The 20,171-nt window shown below is 32.7% G+C and overlaps 1 pseudogene; it reads left to right on the top strand.

Moving 5' to 3' along the window:
* The first annotated feature begins 225 nt into the window (after positions 1 to 225).
* The window catches only part of LOC120592512 (archaemetzincin-2-like), a 57,802-nt pseudogene continuing 37,856 nt past the window's right edge, over positions 226 to 20,171 (top strand).

The following is a 20,171-nucleotide window of genomic DNA, read 5'->3' on the forward strand; positions in this document are numbered from 1 at the left end:
AGCTTCTTTTCATTTTCCCAAATAATTTCACATTATCATAAAAATTAGTATTTTGCAGTCTTCCTACATTGCACTTTATAGTTTGGAGTTCATCATTAAGTCATAGAGATGTAAGACTGAATGAAAAATTCCCTTTTACTGACTCAGAGGAGTCCCAAGTCTTTTCCCTGCCAGCCTTACTGAGATATAATTGACATATAACACTGCACAAGTGTAAGGTGTACAATGTGCCAAATCTCTTTAAAAAGAGGACCACTTTTCATTCCTGAACACCTTGAGAACAGTGTCAGGGGGAGACTGACAGTGAAGTATGAAGGCAGAGTAGACAAGAGCTCACAATTACCACCTCCACTTCTCTTCCTAACAGGACTCTTGGAAAGTGTGGATAGTGAGAATGGAGGTCCCCAGTGCCTTGAGATCAATAAAACTACAGACTCTAAGCTCCAAGAGGTTAGGCAGTACATATGCCTTGCTAAGTGATATATCTCCCTCATTGACCCCATTGCCAGACACACAATAGATTCTGTCAGTCAGCCAGTTGGGTATGTTCATACCAATTGCTCTGAGACCTGAAATAAACTATATATCAGTGATGTGGAATGAATCGTTTTAAGACCATGCCTACAAAGACCATAGTGTAGTACCTGGTACATTAAATCATTCAACTAAAATAAAAGGAATATAATAATAATTGCTATATTAAAATGCAAATATACAATGAATATATATTTGCAATTTCTTGATATAAATTGTAATTTTAGATTCAAAGCAGTGACCTCATTCTTTATTAGGCTCATTATCACAAGGATATTTGAAAGCCTGTTACCATATGATTTAATTTGCTGTCAATCAGATGTTTTCATTTTCATACTACTGAAGATAGAAATTTGATTTTTTTTAATGCCAGAAGAAAGAAAAAAATAGCATTTATTAGAAGTTTTTAAATGCTCTATAGAATTGGGGCTTATTTCAAACTCATTTTAATTTAAATGTATTTTGTTTATTCTAATAGCTTTAGAAATTCGGTATTTCTTGTAGTGTAACGTATGTAAAAAAGAAACAAACATTTTGGTAATACAGTATACACGTTATAAGCAATTAGTGCTTTTGATATTTTAGACATTACTTTAGAGTCGAGTCCTTAAGTCTAGTTCCTGTTCAGTTCTTTGTGGGATTAACAAATTGCAAAAGCTTTTTTACCTCTAAGTCAAACCTGACTTGTAGCCAGTACATGTAATAATTGGACTGTACATCATCATTTTAGCTTTGATCATTGCCTTCTTTATTAGTGTGTTTCAACTTTGTTGTATTTGTACTTAATTTTGAGACATTTTATAAGCATCATTTATAAATATAATACAATATGGTATGTGTATGTATTCTCTTAAATGCATACAAATAAGCCTTGTTAACTTGTTAAATATTAGCTGTGTCTACAGATGAGGAGGTAGTTTATAGGAGGACTACTGGAAGAAGATGAATGACTGCTCTAAACACCCAATGAGGGTTTTCATTGTTATTTCCAACCTTCTTTCACACTTGTATTCCCCTGCCAGAGCATTTCCATAAAACTAAGGGAGATAAAGGAAGCTAGACCAAGAATATCCCTCCCATGCTTACTGTGCTAGTGTATTCTAAATAATAAACGAATATGACATTTGTAGGATCATTAGCTTACAATCTATTGAATGGAACCAGTACTCAAATATATGCGTTTAGAGCAGAGGTTGGCAGATTTTTTTCTGCAAAGGGGTAAATAATGAATATTTTACACTTTGAGGACCATCTGGTCTCTGTCTCAACTATTGACTCTGTTGTGGTAGTCTAAAAGCAGCCATAGATCATATGTAAACAATGAGCTTAGCTAGGTTCCAAAAAACAAAAACATTCTTTTATTTACAAAACAGGCAGTGGGCCTGATTTGGTCTTTGGGCTATCAACCTCCTATTTTAGAGGGTAGATTTTCATGCCCATATTTCCCAAGGCAAATTCCGATGGCATAAAATCAAGACACAATTTTATATAATTATTTCCAAGCTATTCAGTGATGCATGAAAATTAAATGTTTATAACTAAAACTTGACAGTCAGATAGAAACTAGGTTACCTGTGTGTTAAATAATAAATTAATTGAACAGAGGACATAATGAGTTAAGAAATAGCTGAGGTTCAGTTGGGAAAAAAGCCTGTATATAATATCTTTATGAAAGTATGGATAATTCAGATGTTTTAGATACATTTTTAAAATTTTTTTCTAAAGTTGGCATACAATATTATTATAGGTACATTTTTATAAGGTGATTATGTATTCTATTATACTGAATTCATTCATATGTACCCTAAGTTGATTCATGTCAACTAAAACATGGGACTCAACTTCGAATGCACATTTGAATTTTCTGGGGAGTTTTAAGAATCACAGATGAAACATTTCCATTTGTGATCATGACAGAAAAGTGATATTAAAATTGTGGCCCCTGCTATGAACAGCTAAAAAAAGGAAAGAACATGTGAAACGACTCTTTTCAGACTTGAACTGGCAGTGCAGGACCCCTGAGAGTAGGAAAAGAAAAGGTGAACCCTATAATAGCCCCAGATTTTAACCTGGATACACAGTCATTGTTAGACTCTGGCAGAGGGAAGGTGATCCCAAACTGAGCACAGAATTTCCAGGCTTAGGAGACAGAGACAAAAGTTTGGAAGGCTAATTTGGCTGCAATTTGTGAGGCAGAGTACCAAGGCAGAGAGGTTATGCACTGAATTGGGGTCCTCTTGAATGTTTAGCCGAATAGATGTCACATGCATAAGGTGATACTTCACGAGGTCAGGCAAAGAACAGCTATCAGAGAGGTAGAAACTGAAAAGTTCTCAAATAAGTTCACATGGGGCCAGAACCTAACCAAAGTAGAGTAGCCTTATTGATCACTTGCGAATTCAGTAGAGACCTCGGAAAGGCCACATTATAGGAGGGAGGTTATGCCATTCCTAGAATAAAAGGTAACCTAGACCCATCCTAACAAAGCTTAGAAAAATTTCTCAGTACGAAAATGTTGATATTCAAGTACATAAATATCCAAAATGAAACTCAGTACACTTTCAAGGAAAACAACAAAACATAGATGACGTTAACATCCGTAATGTCCAGGGCCCAACCAACAATTACTAAAAATACATGTAGCAGCAAAATATGACTTACGACCAGGAAAAAATCAGTTAAAATGACCCAGAATTGACAGAGATGATAAAATTAACAAAGAATTTAAACAGTTATTATAAACATGATTAAGGAAATAAAGGAAACATGAATATAAGAGAGAAAAGAAACTCATAAACCTGGAAATTATGCTGTGACTGCGTTCATCCTTTCTCCTTAGCCCACTTGTCCTTGACTTGTCAGTAATAGAGAAATAGTTATAGCTAATACTCTGCTGCTAATTTTGCCTCATTTGGCATGTTTAAATGAAACATTCTTTATGCTATATATTTATATTCACACCTACTGGAGATTATTCTACCCTATAAAGCTTATATCTTATACAATTAACTGCTGAGATTATTTAAAAGAACCGAACTTTGACTATTAAACACATTTCTTAAATCAAGTGCGATATGTATTTGTTAAAATTCCAATGAAACAAAATCATCAAATATCAGAGTTAATTTTTTAAAGTACATAGCTGCCCTACATACTTGAAAGTTAAAGCTGAGTCTGATTAGAGGATGTTTCTCCTTAATTCACTTTCATATTCCCTTTCAGAAAGATTTGCGTACCTGTTCTAAATTTGACAAGGATAATTTACTATATTTTCTCAAGCAATTTCTGGATGTTCCAAAGATATATCAGTAACCATCATATGTACTTGTAATTAATGCCGGAGTTGAGTCAGCATACAGAAAGTGTGGCCTTTGGATGGCAACTCTTGGCTGAATTCCTAATGTTCTGTTTCAATTTCTGATGAGGTGATGAAGTGGAAAGCTTGTACGATGTAATTTTGCCATATGTTTCTTTTGAGATTTTTGAAAGAGGATCAACAGCTTAAAATCACCAGATGAAACATTTTAGCTTTTCAGAGACTAGAATCAGGAAGGTCAAAGCTAATGTTTTTTTGAAATTCTTCCTGAAGTTTCTGAATCTATTCCAAATAAACCTAAGTAGAGTGGTATAGTAATACTTATTAGGACTACAGCAATGTGGTACACAATATGTGAAATATAGTATAATTCATACCTATTCTATACATTCATTATTAGAAACAGATACACTCTTAATTTGTTTTCCAAAGATCAGGAAATGTCAGTACTTTAAAATGTAAATGTTTCCGTCTAAACAAGTCCAAAGTATGATGAAACTCAATTTATGGATCTAACATTTTCAATAATTACCTTTAAATGATCTCTGCAGTTATCCTAATACTTGGCAAACAAATTCATTTTGGATGATGGTCAGTGGTTAGAATTTGCTTAATATTTAGTTTTTATCATGTTTGTATAAAATGAGCATTAACCTGAATGAAAACCAGTTTTTAAATGTTTGAAGCCAAACAAACCAATTTAATAAAGGCAGTAACATACACACACACATATATATTTTTTTAAGAAAAAATCATAAGAATATTTTGATTAGCCACCCAGATGATCAAACACTATATTTTGTAAGGCATGGGAACATTTTTAAAGGCATTTTACTTACCCAGCCAGGATAAAGAAAAATGGCAGATTATTCCAAAGGAATTGCTTAAAACAAAGAAATTAGGACCACATTGAAGTCACCTGAATCTTTTTGTTTTCCCTTTTATATTTCTGACAGGAGTAATGTTTTTCATCTATAAGTTATGTCTGTACCTTTTGATTTTTCCATTAAGATAATTTTGTTCTTCTAGAAAAATCAGAAGCCACTATGTTCTATCCCCCATCCCCACCCTATCAAGAATGTAAGTAAATTAATATTTAGTCCAGCTCAACTAGAAAATAGTTTTACTTTGCGAAGTATATATCTTATATAGAAATAAAATATATATATATATGTATATATTACTCATGTTATATTAGCTATGTCTTTTTCAGAAAAAAAAAATTTACCATCACCAAAGTTTCCAAGATTTTAATGGAACCTTGTTTATTATTATAATAGTATGATCTTTTTCAGACTTGTGTCTCCATTAACTATTTTTTAAATAATTTTGAGGGCAGAATGTGGTTCTTGTTATCACTTGCAAAGTATTTTGCACAGTGTGATCTGGCTTATTTTTCTCAACATTTGAGTATGAAGACTTCCAAACAGAAAATTTGAAATACTGGCATAGTAAATATCCAGATAGCTGCCACTTAAATTCTACAATTTCTGACATCTTCATATGTTTGCTTTATCTCATATCATATATCCCATATACCTATCTCTGTATCCATCTGTCGATCAATTCATCTTACTCTGATGCATTTTACCCCTAAACACATCAGCATACATATCTTTATCTAGAGTTCAGTAATTGTTTTCATACCTTATATTCTTAGAGGTAAAGTTCACATACAGTGAAGTCAACATGAGCTTTGACAAAAGCATACGCTGTGTAACCCCTCAAAATTTGAAACATGCAAATCCCTATCAAGATATGAAATATTTCCTTCGCCCCAGAGAATTCCTGCATGCTCCTCTGAAGTCACTTCCTTAGAAGTGACCCCTGTCCTGGTTTTCCTCACAATTTAGTTTAGTTTTGGACTTATCTGTGCTTCCAGTTTCTCTACATTTCAGTAGTCCATTATTTACACTATGCTGGTACATAATACCACTTCTACAGTGAAAATCAAATAAATAGGCAAGCAAAATAATATAAACTAAAAATAATTGACCTTTTCCCCCATTAAACAATGGGAGCATCATGACATTCAGCATCCTTTCTGACATTACTTAAGACATTCCCCATAATTTCAATCAATTCTGTAATCACACCAAACTACCTCTTATTCCTTGAATAAACCATAAATATTGTACTATTATCTTGGGTCATACACAAGCATTTAATAGATTTAACAGTTATGACTTTGGCTGTCTAATCACCCATGACACCTAGTAAATTTAAATACAGCTAAATGATAGATTTGAATCACAAGTTCTGCAGAATTGATGTGTGGAAGCAAGTCCTGCAGTAAGTGAATGAGCATAGCCAGCCCCATGCATCTGCCTCTCAGTGTAATGACATTTGTTGTAAATCAAATATACATTCATTCTCACCAAGATTTTGAAGAGATCACTTAACTATTTCACTGTTTTAAAGGAGCAGTTGTAAGCTAGAAGGCAACACAACTTACAAAATTCCCAGCCTTAGGATTTATTTCTCAGTTATATAAATGTTGTTATTTCTCGTGCTGTAAGAAATAGAAAAATAAATTTTTATTCTTATTCTAAATAGATTAGTTTCTATCATAGCCTTTATGCCTTTTCTTAATTACCTATTTATATGCTAATTCTTCCTTACAAATTAAAGGTTAGAAAGCATCCCATGTACTTGAAATGCTGTAGATTGCTTTTTAGAATATATAATTGAGCTATTTCTTTCTAAGCAAGATAAAAAAAGATTTTTTTTAGAGACCATGATGAATTGGTTACATATAGAAACTAATGTCACTCCAATATCTTAAAAATGTATCATAGGATGTAAAGTACAACACAGGGAATATAGTCAATAATATTATAACTATGTATGGTGCCAGGTGGGTACTAGACTTACCAGGGAATCACTTCATAAATTATATAAGTATCTAACCATTATGCTGTATACCTGAAACTAATATAAAATAATATTGAATGTCAACTGTAATTGAAAAATTTAAAAAAGAAGAAAAATAAACTACAAAAAGAAAAAATTGTATCACATATACATAATTTATTCATTTTTATTTCATCCATTTTGAATATTTTTCTCCTTTGTACTACTTCATGCACTACATTCACACAAATTCAAGAACAAAATAGCAAAGGATACATTATTTTCCTCATACTAACAATTTCAGTTAATTATATTTAAGAAATCAAGAAAAGATTGGAAACAAGTCTTCAAATATCTTTCTTATCTTTCAGGAAATTCCTTTTATGCGACTGACAATAAAACTGCCCAGTTTTGAGATATTTGTGTAGGAGTTGATAAACGTACAACACATAAGTGAGACTCATAATAAAATATACACTGATTTGTAAAATCCTGTCAATACTATTTGATAGATAAACCCCAAAGCAAGCTAATATTATTTTAAAAAACTATCGAAAGAGTTCACGAAATGAACAATATGTGATACCATATTGTCCACAGACAGTATTTACATTAAATCAAGAAGGACAAGTTAGAATCTAAAAGGCTCAACACAAGAGTTTATGTCTAAGTTATGCCTGAGTCAAATGTATTTTAGCAGAGGATCTGCACATCATAGTCATTCAGGGACACAGGCTGATGGAAGCTCCAAACTGAAATGTTTTGTGATCTCTCAAAATGAGAGGTGTGGGAAATCTTGCAGGATTTTGCAAAGGTTCCACTTAGAATATAGATACATCTCTTCCCTTGATTTTTACTTGACTAAAGCAAGTCACATGGCCACACTCAACTTTAAAGGGTAAATGGAAGTGACAACATACCATGTGCCTGAAAGGAGAGGAGGAGCAGAATGTAAACAGCCTCTATGATCACTTCAGTATTCTTAGCAGTTGATGATAAACTGGTTTTTGGGTTTTTTTTTTGTCTGTTTGTTTGTTTTTTTTTGTGAAAGCCTGGGTTTTTGGATTTTTTTTCTTTTGCATTTGTTAGGACTTTTCATTACTGCCAAGAATAACGGTATACTTATGTGTGCTAGGTGAGTAGGTGGGAATTCTGTAACTCTTTTATTATAGCAAGTATCTTCCATCATTCACAATATCTTAGCTTTCCATATACTTACTAATAACTGAATGAGGATTGCTGATGTAATGGTCTATTAGATTACTTGAACAATAATAATGAATTGGCCGGGTCATCGTGCCTCAAAAACCATGGGCTCTTCTTTTCTTGTTGTGCCTCTTCCAACACCATAAAATACAAGATGGATCCATCAGTACCACCTTGACGCCTTCTGGGCTTAAACTGCCCCCGCTGCCCCCACCCCGGCCCCCTGCTTCTGTGTGTATCCATTCAGGGAAATGGAAATCCATACTGATAATGTTCAATGAAGGTTTGAAGGTTTCAGGAAAATAAAATGGCCCAGTTGGGTCTGAAATTAAAAGTTAGAAAGGTCAGATAGTGTTAGGCTTGAAGGGCATTCTAGGATAATAGCAGCAGAAACCAGCATGTCTTATGCCAGAACACCACAGCAATTCAGTATGAGGAAGGGAGGGCTGCTAGAGAGAAGAACTAGTTCATGGCGTGTCTTATACGTTATGCCAAGAACTTTGGATATTATTCAGTAAATGCGATTACAATAAGAAGAACATGTTTTAGCATGCTTTGTGTATATGGTTGGATATGGCCATTAGACAGGTGGCTATTTCAATTGTAGCCATGGGGATAGCTTGTTGTTGGATAAAGAGATTTCAATGTGATCAGCATCTAAATGGTGAGGAATAGTGGAGATTGGAAAATTTACCCCAAGGAAAACTGTATGGAGGGAGAAAAGCAGTGGGTAAATGATGAAACCAGAGATTCTTGAATATATTACTATTTTCTGTTTGTACCAGTCATAGGGAAAATTAACTTACTCTCTACTGCAGAATCTACTGACTACAATTACTGGCAAGGAGAAGTACAGTTTGCTAAAAAAGCCATAATTGTGGGGAAAAGAACAGAGGGTGAGCTACTCAAGCTTGCCCCCCCCCAAAAAAAAAGAAAGAAAAAAAAAAGAAACAATAGCTGACAGCTTGTTTATAGTGCTGATGATGCACCAGGTACTGTTCTAAATTTTATATATATTATATGTATCTTCACTTAGTTGTCAGAAAAAAATCGAAACAGAGAAAGTTTAAATAACTTGCCAATCTAGTAAGAGTTAAAACAGGGATCTGAGTGGTGAACACAAAATGTAATATACACGTGACATATTATTGAATTGTACACTTGTAACATATAATTTTATTAATCAATGTCACCCCAATAAATTTAATAAAAAAATAAAACAGGAATTTTTTTTTTTAAGAGCAGATTTTGTTTTACCCAGATTGTCTGTCTGGCTCCATAATCTCTACTCTCAACTATCCCTGCCTCTCTCTGCTTTAAAATTAAATTCATAGTTATCAGAATTTAGCTCATGAGATCATGGTGATATTTAAAATCTTATAATTTCAGCTCTAGTCTTCCCAGCCCAGTATTAGAAGCACCTAATATACTACATTTCCTTTCTTGAGTTTGTATATAGTAGGTTCTGACTTTTAATAACTACTATAGTGATATTAACCATAACAAATGAAATGTTAAATATTCCTATTTATTAACTATTATTTATTGGGAAAGCTGAAGTTATTTAAACTATTTTTAAAATGAAAAATTTGTAAAGGAAGTAGAAATGTTAAGAGAATTTAGGGTAAAGACATCCTCTGATAAAGATAGCCAGTTATTTATTCTTTCTGACATCAGTTTCCTTGTCTGTAAAGTGGTGCCTACATTATAGAATAGTTGTGGGTGTCAAAGTTGGTGTTCATAGACCATCTAATATAATATTTGCAAATGAATTTCTCAATATTTTATATACTTTGTTTAAAAATATACATGAAAGTACAACTCAAATGGAAGTTAAATTCCAAACATAATGACTGCTATAAGGAAGAGAAACATTATTGTCTGGCTATTACTAGAATATTAAATTGTCTTACCTTCATTCACTTCAAAAAATCTAATTTCATATAAAATTTAAAACTTAGAATAATGATATCTTAGTGTCAGGTTTAGAGTACTTCGAAATTTTTAGTTTGAGTATTCTAAAATTATACATCTAATTTGCACCGCCTCAAAGTATACTTATAAACCTCTTTCCTACATGCAAGTTTGTGAGGTAGAGCTAATATGACTTTAACATTTTAGTCATAGGTAAAGGGAAAATAAATTTCTCAAAAATATCCCATTAAGATAAGGAAAGAATAAAATCACTGAAACAAAAATCCGTTCACATAATAGTCTGCTATCATGTATAATTAAAAACTCATTTGGGCTTTAGAAGTCTAGGAAAATATTCCCATTCAGACATAAGCTGCTTATAAAGAATTGGGGAAGATGAAATAGAGGGCTTTATTTTTTCTAATCATATATAACATCTGTATATGCATGTTAACATTTTTGAATTTGCATTAATATTGAAATATTAATATAAATCAACTGAGGAAACGTTTATCGAACACCTGCTCTCTGTGTGGCACTGTGTCAGGTTCCGAAGTTATAAAGGAGAAATGGTCCTTACCAGCAGGCAAATTACTACCTAGTTGCGGGGGCAGGGCAGCCAGTCAGAAAATCAGTACCTTAAAGAGCAACAAGAAGACATTACTACAGAAAAACAGAAGAATGAGTGTCACAGTCTTGTAGAAATGATTAGGAAAAGCTTAATAAATGAAATGACAATTTACCTGGACTTAACATGTTTTCATTGGTAGGAGATAGGATCATAGCAGTGTGATCATGAATAATAGCAGAGGGGAAGTAAAAAAGATCACAGAATGTAGGCAATAACTGTAAATTACATTTTACTTAAAATGTTTATAACATCCATTTATTCATAATACATGTAGTAGCTATTTTATAAGAATATGCAAAAATATTTCACTTATAACTTTAAAATAGTTTCACAAAATGTTGATTTTTGGTTTAGCAAAATTATTTTAATGATTTTACAAAGTTTTGATTTGGAAATATGTGGAAAATGAGGAGAGCAAACCTGGGGACAACTAATACTTTCTAATAGATTACTTTTTAAATTGCATTTTGTCATCTCTTTATACTTCAGTTGTGTATTTGGAGGGGGTTTGTGACTTAACATGTGTGCTGGTATGTGATAAAAAAATTTTCAAACTTGTATGATTATATCAGGCTTTGGTAAATAATACAGTATATATATTTTTAAAAGTTTCTCATCAAAAAAAAAAAGAATAAATATAGACTTTATGTTGGATGCCAATGGGAAACTATTTAAACAAAACTACTTGTTCTGGACCTTAATAGAGAATTGAGAATTGCTTACCTAACTTGTTATAATGAAGTCATGACATGTAATAGCTGTTGGTAGCTAAGAAGATCGTAAGAAAGTAATTAAAAAGAATTAATTAAAAACAGACTCACAAATATAGAGGACATTATGGTGACAGCCAGAGCCACAGGGAAGGGCGATTGCGGGGGCTAGGAGAAAGGGGTGAAGGGTTAAAGAAGTACAAATTAGTAGTTGATAGTTGGTCATAGGGATGGAGAGCACGGCATAGGGAATGCAGTTAGCAGTAACGTAATGGCTAGGTGGAAGGCCAGAGGAGAGAAAGAGCAGTCAGGGGGATCATTTTATAAACTATATAAATATCTAAACAGTGTACTGTATACTTGAAACTAATAAAATAAAATTTAAAAATTTTTCTAGAATATAGAATTTTGGGAGTATGTATCCTAGGGCTTTAGGTATTGCAGCTTCTAGAGACAACTATTTTGAGTCATGTGATTATAGGCCAAGTCTTACCATATCATTCTCCTCTCCTCCTCCTCCTCTCTTTCTCCTCTTTCTCCCCCTTCCCTACTCATCCTCCGTCTTTCTTCTTCCTCCCCCGCCTCCTCCTCCCTCTTTCTTTTTTTCTTCCAAGAGTTATATATCATAGTTACCTAGAACTCTAACTCATGTTTACATACCCCCAAACCCACCCCTGGAGATGGCTTGTATTAAGACACATTTTGTTGATCAGTGATTATAGAATCATAGGATATCATTCTGGAAACATAGTTACTTGATAATTTCTTATCCAAAACCTAAGATAGCTGTTTGGAAGAACTGGGTTGAACTAAATAGATCAATTACTAGTCTCATTAGATTAAGAAGATACTATCGTCAGAATAATCTAGAAGGAAAAGCACTGTCCTAAGCACTTCAAATATATTGTTTAATTTAGCATGCAAAAAAAAAAGGCACACACACACACACACACACACACACACACACACACACATTTCCATACTACACCAAAGACGTTGCTTTTGAAATATAGACATTTATTATATCATTTTTATGAATAAATAACTGGAAAATATCAAAACTGTTTGGCTTGAGAAGCTGAGTTTTTCCAAATGTGGGCATTGAGTGTAAGCCAACTGTGTTGATTTCATTGGAATATCCAAATGCAAGCATCTGAATGTGAGTATGTTAACAAGAATCATCTTTCTATTTAAAATAGCTCAGTATTATAAAGTTGTACACCCGAAACTTATATAATGTAATTAACCAATACATTTAATTTGAAATAGAACATACAGCAAATAAAGGAATAAACCTAAAGCAAATAAACAAAATAGCCAAAATATTAATTTACATTACATATGTTCTAATACAAAACTATTATTTCCAGTCTATTTCATCTAAGCCACTGAACCGACTTTAGCATTTCCAAATTGTCTTCAGCCTGTAAACTGTGACAAATGTCTGTCATCTTTTAGTTGTCTTATTGATATGCCACAGTATAGTGTGCATTGCAGGAGTTGGAACTCCAAAAACTACATTTTCCAAACCCATTTGTTAATTGTTGGGTGATAATTCTTTCTAGGTCTCTCATATTTCTACATGTTATGCAAATGGGCATTAACTGACCCATTTTACCAGTTTTCTTTTCAAGGATATTTATATAGCAAAAAGCCATGAAAGATAAAAGCTAAAGCTGTTTCAAGAGGAATATGCATCCTTGTAAAAATAACAAAAATAACAGTTAGAGAAATTTTAATTGGTGAAATTATAAAGTAAAATGTAATAATATACATCTTTAATAGTATTTTAATAGGAATTTCAACGAGCTATTGTATTCCAACTAAGTTAAACTTCCTTTGTTATATTACAGTCTTACATATCTGCTTTTATGCATGGTGTTCAAAGTTTAATTTGGCAAAGCTGTATTTTATTTAGCAGTAAAACTGAAGCAAAAAGAATATGGAATAAGAAGCATAGACCTGGATTGCATTCTGCTGTTTTTTACATTCTAATCAAATGTCTAATCAAAATTACCCAAGTATATTTGATATCTACTTTCCCATAAAATTGACAACAAAAAAGTCTACCTTGACTACATTACCTCCCATCATTGTGGTACAGATTAAATGAAAAAAAAAATAAAGTGGCATACTTTCCTTATTATACATTTCTTTATAAAAATAATCACTTATTTATGTATATTTTTTATCATAAAAGGATTTGATGCCACTTACAATCTTAGCAGTTTGAACTGATTCAAATCCTCTTTGACCCACATCTACCTCCACCACTAGCAATTAAAAGCACATAGAAATGTTGGATGGAATATATTCAGAAAAATTCATATATTTTAACATTTTAAGCCAATATCAAAACTTTAAAGAAAGATCTACTCCCAAAGTATCAGCAAAGAGTAAGGAACAAAAGTAGAATAATAATAGAGTGATCTTATGCCCCAGAGGTTTTAAATAATTAATTTTCGAACCCGAAGATAGAACTCTAAATCTCTTCATAACAGCAAAATCTTGGATATATACAATATGAATGAAAAGAAAAAAGAAAAAAAATAAAACAATGTTATTGAAACTCAAAAGCATTATGCTGAGTGAGAAAACATGACTCAAAAGGTTACATACTGGGCTCCTGGTTACCTGTAAGATGGAATAGACGACTCATTTCTCCCTGCTTCTCTCTGATAAGTACAACTAAAAATCCTGGAGAAATGATCATGAGAGGGCTCTGAAAGTTGGAAAAGAGAGAGGGCAGGCCGGCTAGGGAATCTGATGTCTAGAGCTTTGGAAGGGATCTCAGAAGAAAGAGATTTTTTAAACTGCATATGGAGTCCTGGGCAGACCCTTGTGTGATGAACAAATCATCATATGAAGGGGTTCAAGAACTGAACTATAGTGTAGAATAGAAAACACGTAGGTTTTCAGAGTGATAACTGAGCAGTATACTTCATAAATGGAGTAGGCTAGAATAGCACTGCAAAGGCTCGAAAAATTACATTGTCATTGGATCTACACCCCTCAAAAATAGGCCAGGACCTACATGCTAAATCTAAACAAAGTGACTGTCTGCTGTAGTGGAATATTTAAATAAGATCCAGAATCTCCTAATATAATAGTTAAAATCACTAGTCACACCAAGAACCAGTAAAATTACAACCTGAAAGAAAAGATATTCAGGAGATGACAGTGCCAAGATGAGTCAGATGTTGGAATTATCTAACAAAGATTTTAAAATAAGATAAAAATGCTTCAATGAGCAATGCTTAGAACAAGTGAAACAAATAAAATGTCAACAAAGAAATAAAAGAGCCAAACAAATGGGGAAGAGTTAGTAACTTGAGATAACAATGGACACTTGAAATATTAAGAATATCATAAACTACGCTAATACATTTGACAAAAATATTAAAAATGAAAAATTGTGTGTAAAGGTATAGCTTAGAAGTTTAACTTTAAAAGAAAGAAACTCAGAATAAAAATAGAAAAAACTTAAAAGTAAGTCAGTTAAAATGAACCATTCAAATAAAGCAGTGGGATTATATAATTTTATACTAGTTATTATTCAAGGAAACATAACCTCCATCTTATACATAGTGATTCAGAAAATAGAAACAGGAAAAGCGTCATTACTGTGAGGTTAAATTTTTATCTTAAGTTTTCAACTGAAATTTCATCGATAGCAGAAGTACAGTTTATCTCCAAATAATAAAATGCCGAACTCAACCATTAAAAATATATCTAACACCCAAATGTACTTTAGCCATGAGCAATATATATTACTAGATGACTAAATTGCTCAAATTTTTATAGACTTTTTATGCATCAGTTAAATGATGGAGGGCATCCAACAAGAATGATAATTTTGGTTTAGGAATAGTTAATGAGAAGCCATTATTTCTAACAGTAATTAGAGAGTAGATCCAGTTTTCTGTTACTACCACTTACATATATATGACAACAGAATCATCTTTTCAGTCTGTGAGGGAGTGTTCACCCTTCTATTTTCTATACCAGAAGCAGGAAAAAATGGGAATCCGAAAGTACACAGAGAGTTTATTCAAAACTGTTACAAAATCTTAAAAGCATAGTTAAAAAGATATGAGACAGATGAAATGGACCACATTCCTGTTTAGTTTACAGAACTCTGTTGTCTGTTTCTCTGGAGACAGTACCCACTACGCCTCTCACAATAGTGTCATGGCTTAGGTCCATATAATCATCGGTAAGTAAAGATCTATATTGAGTTTTTCATTAATGTTTTACTTAAAACCAATTCCTGTCGTTGGAAGTATAAGCTAGGGACATAGCAATGAAAATGTCACTCTTACTGTGGATGTAAATTGCTATCGCTTTTCTAGAGACAAATGGACAGCGCATACTGAAATTTAAATGTGAATACAGTTTGACTCAGTAGTTATTTTGTTTAAAAGCAAGGAGTAGAGAGCAGTTGGTAAGAACATTAATCCTGGTGCTAGATATATGAACTTAGACAAATCAGTTTTTACCTTCAGTACAATGAGGAGGTAAAAATGCCTTTCTCAATTAACATAGTACTTGGCACATAAAATTAGCTTAAAGAAATCATTGCCCAGGTACACCAAGAGGCATATACAAGAGTCTTCCTTACAGCATTTTTTCCGGAAGCTTAAAACAATAAACTACTTAAATCACAACTAGCATAGATGTTGCTAAACATTTGCATTTCTGTATCTTGGATCACTGTACCCCTGTACATAAATGAGATATATTTCATATTACAGAATGACAAGAGCTTCAGTATAAATTGTGAACTGGGAAAAACTTCAGACTGACGAACGCCAAATTATTTAATTTGCCTATAAAATGTAAAAAGTCAATTTGCCTTACAGCTATTTTAATAAATGCATTTAAATTCCAGAAAGAGATCTAAAGATATAAATACCAAATTAATAGCAGTAGATACTTTTGGAAGAGAACTGGAATTTTGGTGCGATCAAGAGGATTTTTTTTCATATGTAAAGTTTTAATTTTTATGAGCTATCTGCATGTATCACTTTAGTTAGTTAAAAAAATAAAAATTAAATAAAAATAGCACAGATTTTATCAGTTGTTTTCAGTGTGGTGAAGTAAAGGAGTATTGGCCAGAGACATTGTTGCATTTGAGAATAAATTTTTATATGTATTTAAATGGTATGCTTGCCTGTTAAGCCAGTGGGCCTATGCTTTGTGATGCATAAACAAACACATATTTGAAAAATAAGTCAAATTATCCTTTTGGTTCAAACAACCTGGATCTTATCCATAGAGTAAATAAATACCTTCAGAATTTGAGGAATAGAAAATCTTGCCTGGATGCTTTATATATTTAAGCTGTAAAATCAAATATATTACATGAACGAACATTTCCATAGCCCAGGCAGAAAAAACCTTTGATATATAAAGTATTGATTTTCATTGACAGTTTAGATCTGGGCTCCTAACCCCTTATTCACCAGAGTCACATGACTGATTACTAGTCCCCAAACTTTTCATTCCTGGGCTTAATGGTCAATATTTAGGTGTTGAGAAAGTTAAGTGAGAGACAAATAATAAAGCTTGAAGGGCTGTTCAAAAAAGATAGATGTCAGAATGCATCATTTGCCACAAACAAGATAATGGAAAGATTGAAATAAATCTCTTCTAAATTTGCTATCTATTCATCTCAAAGTAAAACCTGAAGAAATATGATTTGGAGGAGAAACCATACGATTGGGAATAAACACATTGCTAAGAATTTTCTTTTTACCTTCTGAATTAGATTATAATCACCTTTCTTTTTCCAATAGGTCTAAAAACAAATCCAAAAATATCACAGTTATGAAATTGTGATATTCACAAAGTTTCATCTTGATCCGATTAAAATAATGAGAAGTCCCACATACTGAAAAGTTTATGGTACACCCTTAATATGTAACAATATTTTAAAAATTACATTAAGCCATAAAACAAGTGTAAGCAAGTATAACAGAGTTCTGCTTTTCCCTTTGATGACAAAGTTGGTGTTTTATTGAAAATTCTTAACAAAACACTAACCAAAATCAATGTTTATAGCTTTTCTGCTGCTCTTAAACATTTAGTTTGCCTTTTGGGTAAGCTGGCATTAAGTTCTCAAAAAAAAAAAAATAATAATAATAATAATAGAGGAGCTCTATAAGCATGTCCACTTTCATTGATAAAGGAATGAAATGGACAGATAGTAGTCTCATTAGAAACTATTGTAATTTTCTCAGTTGTACATATATTCTGATACATAATGAGGTAGTCCCTTAACTCCAAGTTAAAACTTTTTCCTATTTCAAATATTTCATAGTAACTCAAATGTCAGTTTTAGTTTGTATATCATTAATATATTTTTAATGTATTATCAGGATTTTTATTTACCAATGTCATTAGAGAAAAAGTTGAAAGTATATCATTAAAGATAATTGTAGTCAATAAATTCATGAAAAAGAGGGTGGATGTGTAAATACATAAGCAGACTGTCTTATTACATAATAGTTTATATATAAAGTTCTAAACATAATTTTAATGTAGATTACAGAAATTGACTTTTCAAAAAATTATTTTTATTGTGAAAAGCATGATAAACCTTAGTGATTGCAAATAAAATTTAGACAAAAGAAAAACATATTATTCCAGTATTTTGAGATTCTTGGAGGATGCACATTTATCTTACCTCATTTATCTCCAGCACTTTATCCTATGTAGATACCCAGAAAGTATCCGCTATATGTTGGTCTGAAATTAGTTCATAAAACTTCAGTGGAAAAATACAAGACTAGATCAGGTATCTGTTAGTAAGTTTAGAGATGCTGACTAACTGAACTCATATCCATTAATCCACAATTATCAAGATATTTTAAGCCAACCTACATATATCCAAATATACATCTACATTATCTTATTGTCCTGGATAATTTGAATACAAGCACATCTATAACCCTGAATTACTGATGTAATTATAGTTGTGCAGTGACCTGGCTAGCTAAATAGTGATTTTGGGCTCTCTTTACCTTGGCATCTGTTCTGAGTTAACAAAAATAGAATTCAGCATGTTTCTTGTTTGTTTGGTTTGGTTTTCTTGTTTTTTCCTTGCACACTTGCAAATCCGACCATAGGAAAATCTTATTTAGAGCTGTGAGATAGTTAATGAGAAATTAGTAAATGCTAGTGACCTTCACCTGTTTCATTTTCTCGTAATAGGTATCAACTTGAACTTTATCAGCCTACTTAACGTTGATAAAAAATTATAATGATAGAATAATGTCCAAATAACGCTTGAAGTGAGAGTTCTATATAAAAATTTATATATATATATGTATATATATATATATCATATGTATATTATATGTACATATGCATTAACATGGTCAAGCTTTAGGAAAATTTTCAGATTCTCAAAAACTTAATTGTATCCACATACTATGAAACAAAAAATGACCTTTACAAGTAGGGAAAAAAATCAGTTTAAATTGTTTAAGGAATCTTTAACTACTTGATTACATCTCAAAGCCTGTGTTTTACTCATGTGTTACTGCATAGCAAACCATCCTAAATGTAATGGTGCAAAATGACAGCTGTTTTATTATGTTCATGGATTCTGTGGTGCAGGCACTTGGAAGGGACATATCAGGGTCAACATGTCTCTGTACCGTATGTTGGAGGCCTCAGTTTATAAGACAAATCTGCAGCTGGTGGCTGCAGTCATCTAAAAGTTTATTCATGCACAAGTCTGATGGTTAATGCTGGCTTTTGTCTGAGACTTTAGAAGGGGCTCTTGGCCAGAACACCTACACGTGGCTTTGCCATGTGGTTCCTTGTGTTTCCTCACAGCATGGTACCTGAATTCAGGAGCAAGCATCTCTTTTGTGACCTCTAATGACATATCCTCAGAAGTCACAAGATTGCCCAAATTCAAAGTAGAGGGACATAGACCCTATCTCTTGATGGTCTATGTGTTACAATCATACTGTAAGAAAAACATGTGGGACAGGAGATATTGTGGCTGTTTATGGAAAATTCGATCTGGCACGAGCAGATAGAACACTTTACCGAAGAAAATATGCATATGGACCAATAAACAGAAGAAAAGACCAGCATGATTAGTCATCAGGGAAATGCAAGTGAAACCCACAATAAGTTATTACTATACACTCAGTAGATTTAGGCTAATTAAAAAGATGAAATATACTTAGTATGTGGAGCAACTGGAACACTCACACATTGCCAGTGGGAATGCAGAGAGTATATAACCACTTTGGAAATAGCTTGGCAGTTTCTTACAAAATCAAAAATGCCCTTATTCTATAATCTAGCAATTGCACTGCAAGATGTTTACCCAAGAAAAATTAAGACAAATGTCCACACAAATATTTGTATATGAATGTTTATAGCAGCTTTTTTTCATATTAGCAAAAATCTGGAAACAACTGAAAACCCATCAATAGGTGAATAGATAATCAAATTTTGATATTTCTGTGGAATTCTGCACAGCAATTAATGGGAATAAATTACTAATACATGCAATGATGTGGAAAATTTTCAAAAACATTATGCTGTGCGAAAGGAGCCGGATGGAAAAGAATACGTATGTTTCCATTTATATGAAATTCTAGAAACCATAAAAATAATTTGTAATGACTAAGAATATACCAGTGGTTGCCTAAGGCTGAGAGTGCGTGGAAGGAAAACCACCTTCTGGGAGCTCAAGTGTAAGCCTGCTTTAAGTTTAGCCAATCACATACACCCTCTCAGGAATTCGAATCTAAGGGAATGCTGTGGTGGTGGAAGGGTGGTTGAAAATTTAGTCATGCATGAGATGACACGCTGGCAGCTATCTACGTCTGGCAAAAAGATGCCAAATCAATACCGTATCCTGATAGTTTCTGTAGCATGACATTGCTCGTGTCGACATTGCCCAGAATCCCTTTAATACTCATCTGTTGAGCCTGGTTCTTCGGCCCTCCTGTTGATTCTATAAGCTACAGCTTTTCTT

This window comes from Pteropus medius, unplaced genomic scaffold (assembly GCF_902729225.1).
Source record: "Pteropus medius unplaced genomic scaffold, Ma_sr-lr_union100, whole genome shotgun sequence".
NCBI classification, from domain to species: domain Eukaryota; kingdom Metazoa; phylum Chordata; class Mammalia; order Chiroptera; family Pteropodidae; genus Pteropus; species Pteropus medius.